The sequence below is a fragment of the Oreochromis niloticus genome, linkage group LG3 (genome assembly GCF_001858045.2).
Source record: "Oreochromis niloticus isolate F11D_XX linkage group LG3, O_niloticus_UMD_NMBU, whole genome shotgun sequence".
NCBI classification, from domain to species: Eukaryota; Metazoa; Chordata; class Actinopteri; order Cichliformes; family Cichlidae; genus Oreochromis; species Oreochromis niloticus.
In genome coordinates this window covers 30,195,495-30,206,261 of record NC_031967.2, presented here as the reverse complement: position 1 = coordinate 30,206,261, position 10,767 = coordinate 30,195,495, and the positions used below count along the sequence as shown (strand labels likewise).

Here is a 10,767-nt window from a genome sequence, read left to right as displayed (position 1 = left end):
AATAACAGATGGAATCGCTGGCCGGTACCTCCTAACTTTACTGCGACGCCCGATCCCGGCCCGAGAACCGCGTCTCTTCCTCCTCACCTCACAGAGGATGCTGGCTCGCTCGGCGGTAGGCAGGGCAGTGGAGGCCCCGAGGGCAAACAGCTGATCCCTGCTGTAAACAATGGGAGGTCGGACCTCCACGTGCTCTCCGGACACAGATGCCGTAAAAAATGTGATAAAGAACACCATTGTCCCTAAAACTCTGAGCTCCATTGTGGGGGACAGCAGTCCACAATAGAAAAACAAAAACAAGAAACAGAATGTAGAAGTTTAGAAAATGGAAACTCCAAACAGCTGAAGCCAACAGGAAGCAGCTTCAAACAAACACAACAAGAGAAAAAACTCTGAATGTTTCACATTAAAGTCGTACATTTCTCATAAAAACAGGACAAAGACTTGAAAAAGTCGTGTTTTTCCTTCCAGGAACCACATGGCTTCACTTTTAAAGGTGAAGTGTGAAAGAAACGGACATATTTGAAGTCCAACACCTTTTTCCAGTCACATGATTAAAGCAGACAAACTACAAGCTCATTTTCATTCCAACAAGTCATCTTCTGACCTGGACTAACAACACTGGTCTCTATGTGCAGCTGGCTGTGAGACCAGTGCTCAGGGAGCGTCTACAAAGTGCAACACTGAAGAACATCACACACTCATTTGCTTCCAGCACACAAACATCTACTGTCATTATTCATGTTCCTGCTCCTCTGGATTCACACGGAGCTTCTGGTCGTTGTTTACCCGTTGCCATTTTGAACCGTAATATCCATAACTCAGACTGAGCATGCTCAGAGCTGATTGACCTGACTCTGGTCAGTTCCTGGAATAAACCTTATTATCTAATATGAGCTGATTCTTATTATTAATCCCTTATTCTCCTCACAGAGCACTGCGCTCTCAGACTGCAGGATTACTTGTGCTTCCTGGGATATTAAAAAGTAGAAGTTTAAATGTGTTTCTAATAAAAAGCTTTGAAAATAAATGCTTGTGTGTTTAACTGTTGGGGGGAGCTCACTGTAACAGAGGAGGAAATAATCAGAGGCAATTTCAAAGTCTGGGGTATAAAACAGTTCTGTCAGCTGAACATTTTCATCTGTGTGTTCATGGTGTCACTAAATGACAACATGAAGCTGTGATTTGCCGACACTTTGAACACAGTGAGCACACACAGAGGCAGACTCTGTCTAAAGCCTCAGAACAAAAGCTGTCCACATGTTTCTGTCAGTCCAAATACTTCATGCAGTTATTGCTGTGGTCACTGCCTTCACACTGTTACAGTCAAAGCTGGAAATCATTCACTAGGAAACTTCATATTCACCAACACTCAGTGTGATGTCATCAGGGAATGTCTCCGCCTCCAGCTCACATCAAAGCATATGACTACCTGAGCAGCTAGCATTACCCAGCATGCCGTGCAGCAGTGTCAGTTTGTAAATGTGCAAGAATTCCTGCTCCAAACTGTTTCACAGGTTGCTGTGTGCCATGACCTTTGACCTGCTAAAGACAGTCAGCTGTGGATTATTCATTGTTGTGTCTGATACTTAGAACTGTGAGGAAGAAGCTACACAGTTAATCAGGGTCCCCTCTCTCTGAATCAGGAAAGGTGGGCAGGCCGCGTGTGGGCCGCGGGCCATACATTGAGTATCACTGTTTGAAATGTGAACATTGTTCTGCTGCAGTCAATGGACTAAACCAGAGAAGAAGAAAACAGACTTTACCATGAAGATCCTCAGTGTGGATCAGTATAATATCAGCCTGATGTCTGCAGTTTAGTGTCAGCACAACTTTCACATCATATTCATCTCAGCACAACTAAAACATGCTGACTGACCTCAGAGTTTCAAGTTTACATCCTGGACTCTCCAGGAAACCACACAGATGCTTCACTCCTGAACCCTGCAGGTAGTTGTTACTCAGGTCCAGCTCTCTCAGATGGGAGGGGTTGGACTTCAGTGCTGCTGCCAGATAATCACAGCTGATCTCTGACAAATGACAGTCCTTCAATCTGTATAAAGAATGAAAGATGTAAGTTTATTAGACAAAGTGCTTGAAATCATTCAGTGTTTCATCATCTGTTCAGAGCTGAAGAAGGTTCAGAATAGAATAGAATAGAATAATCCAATAATTGTCCCACAAGGGGAAATTTGGTTGTAACAGCAGCCAGAAAGACACATATACAACAGGGAGGTGTGGAATGGAATGCGGGCCATCACTGGCCTGAGACAAAAGAGAGGTGTTGGGATGGATGGGGACGTCGAAAGCGCTAACAACCTAAATCTGCACTTCAATAGGTTTGACTGCCCTGCGTCTGCTGCGTCCAAACCCATCTTCTCCTTTCTCCTCCCCCTCTCCTGCCCCTCAGACTGTCTCACCCTGTCCCTCTCAGCAGATGACATCAAAAAAGAATTGGGCAGACTCCACTCCGGCAAAGCTGCTGGCCCTGACGGTGTCAGTCCCAGGGCCCTCAGGTGCTGTGCTTCCCAGCTGACTGGAGTTCTACAATGGATCTTCAACATGAGTCTGGAAATGCAGAGAGTCCCATCACTCTGGAAGACATCCTGCCTGGTTCCTGTCCCTAAAAAGATCAACCCGTCGACCCTCGGTGACTACAGGCCAGTGGCTCTGACCTCACATGTCATGAAGACGCTGGAGAGACTCATCCTGAAACATCTGCTCGTGGAGCCCTGGCTGGACCCCCTGCAGTTTGCTTATCAACCTCGTATCGGCATGGAGGATGCCATCATCTACCTGCTGGACCAGGCTTATTCTCATCTGGACATTGATGGGAGCACAGTGTGAGGGTCATGTTCTTTGACTTCTCTAGTGCTTTTAACACGATCAGACCATCACTGCTGGGGAATAAGCTCACGGAAATGTAGGTGGATGCCCCACTGGTTGGTTGGATTACGGACTAAGTCGACCACAGCATATCCGACCAACGTTCCCTCTAATTTTTCATGTGTCTGAGCGAACGCACAAACTCCCTGAGCGTCCCTTGGACCACTGTGAGCGACATCAGACGTGTGCACTGTGGTCACGCCAGCATCAAATCCATCCAAGTTACATGTTTATTAAAATAATCAAATTACAGCATTTACATTTATGTTAGACTACTTTTAATTAACTGCTTTAGCCCACTTACAATGAAAATGTAAAAAATCTTGTTCATGACCTGTGTAGTATGTTAACACTATTGGAAGTAAAAATAACTTGAAATCCAAATTTTGAAAACACAACTTCCTTTTTTTTTATATATATTTGTAAAGCTTTGACTTGTATTATGAGTCTGAGTCTGTGGTCTGGGAGAGAGTCTGTAACTCTGTCTGCAACATACAGGATATAATGACCAATGTTGGGCAATTAATTATATAGTTACTACTTCAAAACAGTTACTGAGTTTTGCAAACAACAAAGTTTTTTGCAGCTGTTTACCTAAAAACAAACATTTCAAACTATTTACAGAACAATCAGCTGTTCTGCATCAAATTTGATGCCACACAAATTATTTGTGCCACTCCAAAAAATAATTTCTGTCCACTATAAGATAAAGGAGAACAGCAGCCTGATACCTGCAGGCCTGACAGCAGCAGATGTATCACTGCTGTAACACCTGTAACATTCAGCAGTCGCCTCATTGTTCTGACACACACAACAAAACTATTGACTACACTACACACTAACTACACACTAACTACACAAGATTTGTGCTAAACGTCGGAAATCTCTCACATCTCAAACACCGCCGTCACTCCTAAAACTTCCCCCCATTTCTTAACAACTAAATGCCCTGTTGCCATATCATTTTTTGATTGGTCGACATGGTACATTTTTCGACCAATGGGAAAGGGAGGGGAGTGTTTTGGTTTCGTCTTTGTTCACAGGCTTTCGAGCGTTTTCCTTGTAAAACATCGTTTTTACCGTTTCTTCCTGCAGTAAATATAAACAACGATAGTATTCAGGAAGAAAACCAAACATTGCAGATATTTTCCTACTGAGGCGGCTCAGGTCCTTCAATGTTGGTGGGAAAATGCTGACTATGTTGTATCACTCTTTGTTGGAGAGCGTCGTGTTCTTTGCAGCTGTGTGCTGGGGAAGTGGGGTGAAGACAGCTGATGCCAACAGGCTGAACAAACTGATTAAAAAGGCTGGTTCTGTCCTGGGTGTCAGACTGGAGAACCTGGAGGAGGTGTCTGAGAGGAGAATGCTAAAAAAGCTTCTTTCTATCATGGACAACCCCTCCCACCCCATGCACGCCCCCATGATGGACCATCGGAGCAAACGCAGCAAAAGACTCATTGCCCCGAAATGCAGAACTGACCGCCACAGTAAGTCATGTTTTTCCTTCCAGGAACCACATGGCTTCACTTTTAAAGGTGAAGTGTGAAAGAAACGGACATATTTGAAGTCCAACACCTTTTTCCAGTGACATGATTAAAGCAGACAAACTACAAGCTCATTTCCATTCCAACAAGTCATCTTCTGACCTGGACTAACAACACTGGTCTCTATGTGCAGCTGGCTGTGAGACCAGTGCTCAGGGAGCGTCTACAAAGTGCAACACTGAAAGAACATCACACACTCATTTGCTTCCAGCACTTTCACACAAACATCTACTGTCATTATTGTCACCAAACTCTGTGGATCCTTTATTGCAAATTCAAATGGGATCAAATGGTCAGACAAAAGAGGGTTATGAGGAAATATGATGAAATGTTGTGTATTAGCAGCAAGTTATTGAATCATTTTCCTCACAAACCAAACAAAATGATTGACAAACATGTTTTTACAAACTCAGTGTTGGACTTGGATCAGCAGGATAAGCTGATGTTTAAAGGCATTTGAGTCTCGCTGTATGAGAGTCCAGTTATTCCTCAATATTTATGGATGATGTTCTTTCAGTGTTGCACTTTGTAGACGCTCCCCGAGTCTCACAGCCAGCTGCACATGGACCAGCTGACATTACCCAGCATTAGAGGCGGCTGTAAAAAATTCATGTTCCCATTTAAATGGTTTGAATTGGAATAAAACGATGTTGATTCATTCAATCCTGAATCGATGTTTAATATAAATGTATTTTGCCAGAATCTCAGCTTAAAGCTCACAAACTATTTCAACCAGCAGCAAACAGCTAAAACAGTAAATGAGAGCAGCTAAACACACAAAGATGGAAACACAGAGCGTGGATCGTTCACTCGACGGCACGGACACGGACACGCCGTCGGGGCTGAAAGTGGACAGCTCACAGATCCTGAAGCTGCAGGTTTCATCTGTCTCCAACCAAAACTGAGTGAACCAGCAGCAAAGAAGATCCAAACTCTGCTTCACGTTTGATAAATATGCTGATGAATTCTCTCTGACTTTGGCTGTTCCTGCCTGCACAGCTCTCTCTCTCTCAGTGTCCTCCAAGAACAGCTTCAAACATCCGTTTCTGCATCATTCACTGTTTATTAGCCACCAGTCTGCTGTTGTGTTCAGTGCTGTCGGGCTCTGACAGTAAAGCCTCGTTTCTGCTGTTCAATGGAAACTTTTTAAAATGATGACAGATTACAAACTCTCAGCTGTGTCTGTAATCAAACCTCTGTAACTTTGCTTCACTTCAGCAGCATCAGCTCATGTTCACATGTTGATTCATGGTTTGCTTCAGTTTTTGATTGACTGCAGAAGATTTTGAAGGTTATCTGCTATAAAAAGGCAGAAGAGGAAAATCTGCTTCATGTGTTTCTGTTTGATCCTCAGTGACTTTGACACAAAGGCCTCTGCTGTGATGATCACACCTCTGATCAAGTCTCACAGTGTCACAACTGATAAATGATCAGAGTTAGAAGATTTCTGACTGTCTGCTGTGTGCCGTGACCTTTGACCTGCTAAAGACAGTCAGCTGTGGATTATTCATTGTTGTGTCTGATACTTAGAACTGTGAGGAAGAAGCTACACAGTTAATCAGGGTCCCCTCTCTCTGAATCAGGAAAGGTGGGCAGGCCGCGTGTGGGCCGCGGGCCATACGTTGAGTATCACTGTTTGAAATGTGAGCATTGTTCTGCTGCAGTCAATGGACTAAACCAGAGAAGAAGAAAACAGACTTTACCATGAAGATCCTCAGTGTGGATCAGTATAATATCAGCCTGATGTCTGCAGTTTAGTGTCAGCACAACTTTCACATCATATTCATCTCAGCACAAGTAAAACATGGTGACTGACCCCAGAGTTTCAAGTTTACATCCTGGACTCTCCAGGAAACCACACAGATGCTTCACTCCTGAATCCTGCAGCATGTAGTTGTTACTCAGGTCCAGCACTCTCAGATGGGAGGGGTTGGACTTCAGCGCTGCTGCCAGATAATCCCAGCTGATCTCTGACAAACCACAGAGACTCAATCTGTATAAAGAATGAAAGATGTAAGTTTATTAGACAAAGTGCTTGAAATCATTCAGTGTTTCATCATCTGTTCAGAGCTGAAGAAGGTTCAGAATAGAATAGAATAGAATAATCCAATAATTGTCCCACAAGGGGAAATTTGGTTGTAACAGCAGCCAGAAAGACACATATACAACAGGGAGGTGTGGAATGGAATGCGGGCCATCACTGGCCTGAGACAAAAGAGAGGTGTTGGGATGGATGGGGACGTCGAAAGCGCTAACAACCTAAATCTGCACTTCAATAGGTTTGACTGCCCTGCGTCTCCTGCGTCCAAACCCATCTTCTCCTTTCTCCTCCCCCTCTCCTGCCCCCTCAGACTGTCTCACCCTGTCCCTCTCAGCAGATGACATCAAAAAAGAATTGGGCAGACTCCACTCCGGCAAAGCTGCTGGCCCTGACGGTGTCAGTCCCAGGGCCCTCAGGTGCTGTGCTTCCCAGCTGTCTGGAGTTCTACAACGGATCTTCAGCATGAGTCTGGAAATGCAGAGAGTCCATCACTCTGGAAGACATCCTGCCTGGTTCCTGTCCCTAAAAAGATCAACCCGTCGACCCTCGGTGACTACAGGCCAGTGGCTCTGACCTCACATGTCATGAAGACGCTGGAGAGACTCATCCTGAAACATCTGCTCGTGGAGCCCTGGCTGGACCCCCTGCAGTTTGCTTATCAACCTCGTATCGGCGTGGAGGATGCCATCATCTACCTGCTGGACCAGGCTTATTCTCATCTGGACATTGATGGGAGCACTGTGAGGGTCATGTTCTTTGACTTCTCTAGTGCTTTTAACACGATCAGACCATCACTGCTGGGGAATAAGCTCACGGAAATGCAGGTGGACGCCCCACTGGTTGGTTGGATTACGGACTAAGTCGACCACAGCATGTCCGACCAACGTTCCCTCTAATATTTCATGTGTCTGAGCGAACGCACAAACTCCCTGAGCGTCCCTTGGACCACTGTGAGCGACATCAGACGTGTGCACTGTGGTCACGCCAGCATCAAATCCATCCAAGTTACATGTTTATTAAAATAATCAAATTACAGCATTTACATTTTTGTTAGACTACTTTTAATTAACTGCTTTAGCCCACTTACAATGAAAATGTAAAAAATCTTGTTCATGACCTGTGTAGTATGTTAACACTATTGGAAGTAAAAATAACTTGAAATCCAAATTTTGAAAACACAACTTCCTTTTTTTTTATATATTTGTAAAGCTTTGACTTGTATTATGAGTCTGAGTCTGTGGTCTGGGAGAGAGTCTGTAACTCTGTCTGCAACATACAGGATATAATGACCAATGTTGGGCAATTAATTATATAGTTACTACTTCAAAACAGTTACTGAGTTTTGCAAACAAAGTTTTTTGCAGCTGTTTACCTAAAAACAAACATTTCAAACTATTTACAGAACAACCAGCTGTTCTGCATCAAATTTGATGCCACACAAATTATTTGTGCCACTCCAAAAATAATTTCTGTCCACTATGAGATAAAGGAGAACAGCAGCCTGATACCTGCAGGCCTGACAGCAGCAGATGTATCACTGCTGTAACACCTGTAACATTCAGCAGCCGCCTCATTGTTCTGACACACACAACAAAACTATTGACTACACTACACACTAACTACACACTAACTACACAAGATTTGTGCTAAACGTCGGAAATCTCTCACATCTCAAACACCGCCGTCACTCCTAAAACTTCCCCCCATTTCTTAACAACTAAATGCACTGTTGCCATATCATTTTTGATTGGTCGACATGGTACATTTTCGACCAATGGGAAAGGGAGGGGAGTGTTTTGGTTTCGTCTTTGTTCACAGGCTTTCGAGCGTTTTCTTTGTAAAACATCGTTTTTACCGTTTCTTCCTGCAGTAAATATAAACAACGATAGTATTCAGGAAGAAAGCCAAACATTGCAGATATTTTCCTACTGAGGCGGCTCAGGTCCTTCAATGTTGGTAGGAAAATGCTGACTATGTTGTATCACTCTTTGTTGGAGAGCGTCGTGTTCTTTGCAGCGGTGTGCTGGGGAAGTGGGGTGAAGACAGCTGATGCCAACAGGCTGAACAAACTGATTAAAAAGGCTGGTTCTGTCCTGGGTGTCAGACTGGAGAACCTGGAGGAGGTGTCTGAGAGGAGAATGCTAAAAAAAGCTTCTTTCTATCATGGACAACCCCTCCCACCCCATGCACGCCCCCATGATGGACCATCGGAGCAAACGCAGCAAAAGACTCATTGCCCCGAAATGCAGAACTGACCGCCACAGTAAATCCTTTGTACGGGTGGCAATAAGACTGTTTAACTCTTCCTCACTCTGTAGGTGATTTTCCTGAGACTATTACCAATGTTATTCTGTTCCCTCCCAGACCGTGCAATATTACCCAAGAGTACTTATTGAATATTGAATATTTGTTTCATCCCCCATCATACGCTGCTACTCCCTTTATCCTATTGCACAATACTTTCTAGAATCGCCTGCACTGATAGTTCAGTTATTTATTCTCCAGGATACATTCATTTATATTACTTCGTTAGAGTTATTTGATACTATGTCTTGCACTATCCTACTGCTGTATAGTACTGTATACTACTATTCTTACTATTCTTATTTATCTGTTCCTCTGTCTCTCCTGCTGCTTTGAGCATGTACATGACAAAAGAATTTCCCTCAGGATCAATAAAGTTGTTCTTATTCTTAAAAACAGTACACAGGTCACAGAACAGAAACATACACAATTTTTCTTACATATTTACATCAAGGACAATGGTTACTATAAACAGAGTACTGTACAGTTATTAAATTATTTAAAATTAAATACAGATAAGAGGCAAACCCAGGTTGTCGTGTGAATCGGTTGATAAAATAGTGCAAGATACAGCGCAGATGTAAACATCTATGATTGTTGGGAGCAGTTCTGATTGTACAGTCTGACAGCTGCAGGGAGGAAGGACCTGCAGAAACGCTCCTTCATGCATCTAGGATGCAGCAGTCTGTCACTGAAGCAGCTCTGCAGTTCAGCAACATTTACATGCATGGAGAGTTGATGGAGAAGTCCGCAGTGTAGAGGGTGAAGGGGAACGGTGCCAGCACAGTTCCCTGTGGGGCCCCCGTACTGCAGACCAGCGTGTCAGAGACACAGCCCTGTGTCCTCACATACGGTGGGCGGCCTGTGAGGTAGTCCAGTATCCACTGGGACATGTGGTGGTCCACTCCCGATAGCTCCAGCTTGTCTCTCAGAAGTCGTGGCTGGATGGTGTTGAAAGCACTGGAGAAATCAAAGAACATGATCCTCACAGTGCTTCCAGGCTTCTCCAGGTGAGTCAGAGCTCGGTGCAGGAGGTAGATGATGGCGTCCTCCACCTCAATGCCAGGCTGGTAAGCAAACTGCAGCGGATCCAATGAAGACCTCACCAGGGGGAGCAGATGGTTTAGAACCAACCTCTCGAGGGTCTTCATCAGATGCGATGTCAGGGCTACCGGCCTGTAGCTGCTGAGGTCCTTGGAATGGGAGGTCTTTGGTACCGGTACCACACAGGAGGTCTTCCACAGCTGTGGTACTTTCCCCAGTGACAGGCTCAGGTTGAACAGATAACCTAGGATGCCACACAGTTCATCTGCACAGCATCTCAGGAGCCTGGAGCTGACGCCATCTGGACCTGCAGCCTTCCGCACCTTGATCTTGTGAAGCTCATTCCTCACTTGAAGTGCTGAGATAGAAAGAGTGGATTTTGGGGGAGGGGGGTGTATGTTGGAGTCCACAGAAGCCGGGGGAGGGTGTGATGACTGGGAGCTGGGAGGTGTGAAGTCCTGAGATGAAGGACAGGCAGTCCCTGAAGATGAGGGAGATTGCAGCAGGGGGGACGATGCTGTGGGAGGGGTGTGTGGTTGATCAAACCTATTAAAATATTTATTTAGGTCATTCACCCACCCAAGTCTCCTGCAGCCTGGGGGTTGGTTTTTGTCCTGAGATTGTCTTCAGGCTGTTCCAAACCCCTCTGATGTTGTCCTGTTGCAGCTGCTCTTCCATCTTCCTCCTGTAGTTTTCCTTTCTTTGCCTTATCTTCCATTTCAGCTTCTTCTGAACAACTCTCAGCTCCTGTTTGTCTCCAGATCTAAAGACTCTCTTCTTCTCCTTGAGGAGAGCCTTAATTTCAGAATCTATCCATGGCTTGTTGTTAGAAAAACACCATACCTTTTTGATGGGTATGGTGTTGTCCACACAGAAGTTCATGTAATCCGTAATGCAGAGTGTGATGCTGTTGAGGTCATCCTCCAGGGGGCTGCAGAGGTTGTCCCA

General features: G+C 44.7%; 1 protein-coding gene across 2 annotated transcripts in view; it reads right to left on the bottom strand.

Annotated features, from left to right (window-relative positions):
• LOC102078974 (NACHT, LRR and PYD domains-containing protein 12-like) overlaps nucleotides 1-10,767 on the bottom strand; it is a 95,634-nt gene that overhangs the window by 21,781 nt on the left and 63,086 nt on the right. The gene's annotated exons all lie outside the window — the stretch shown is intronic.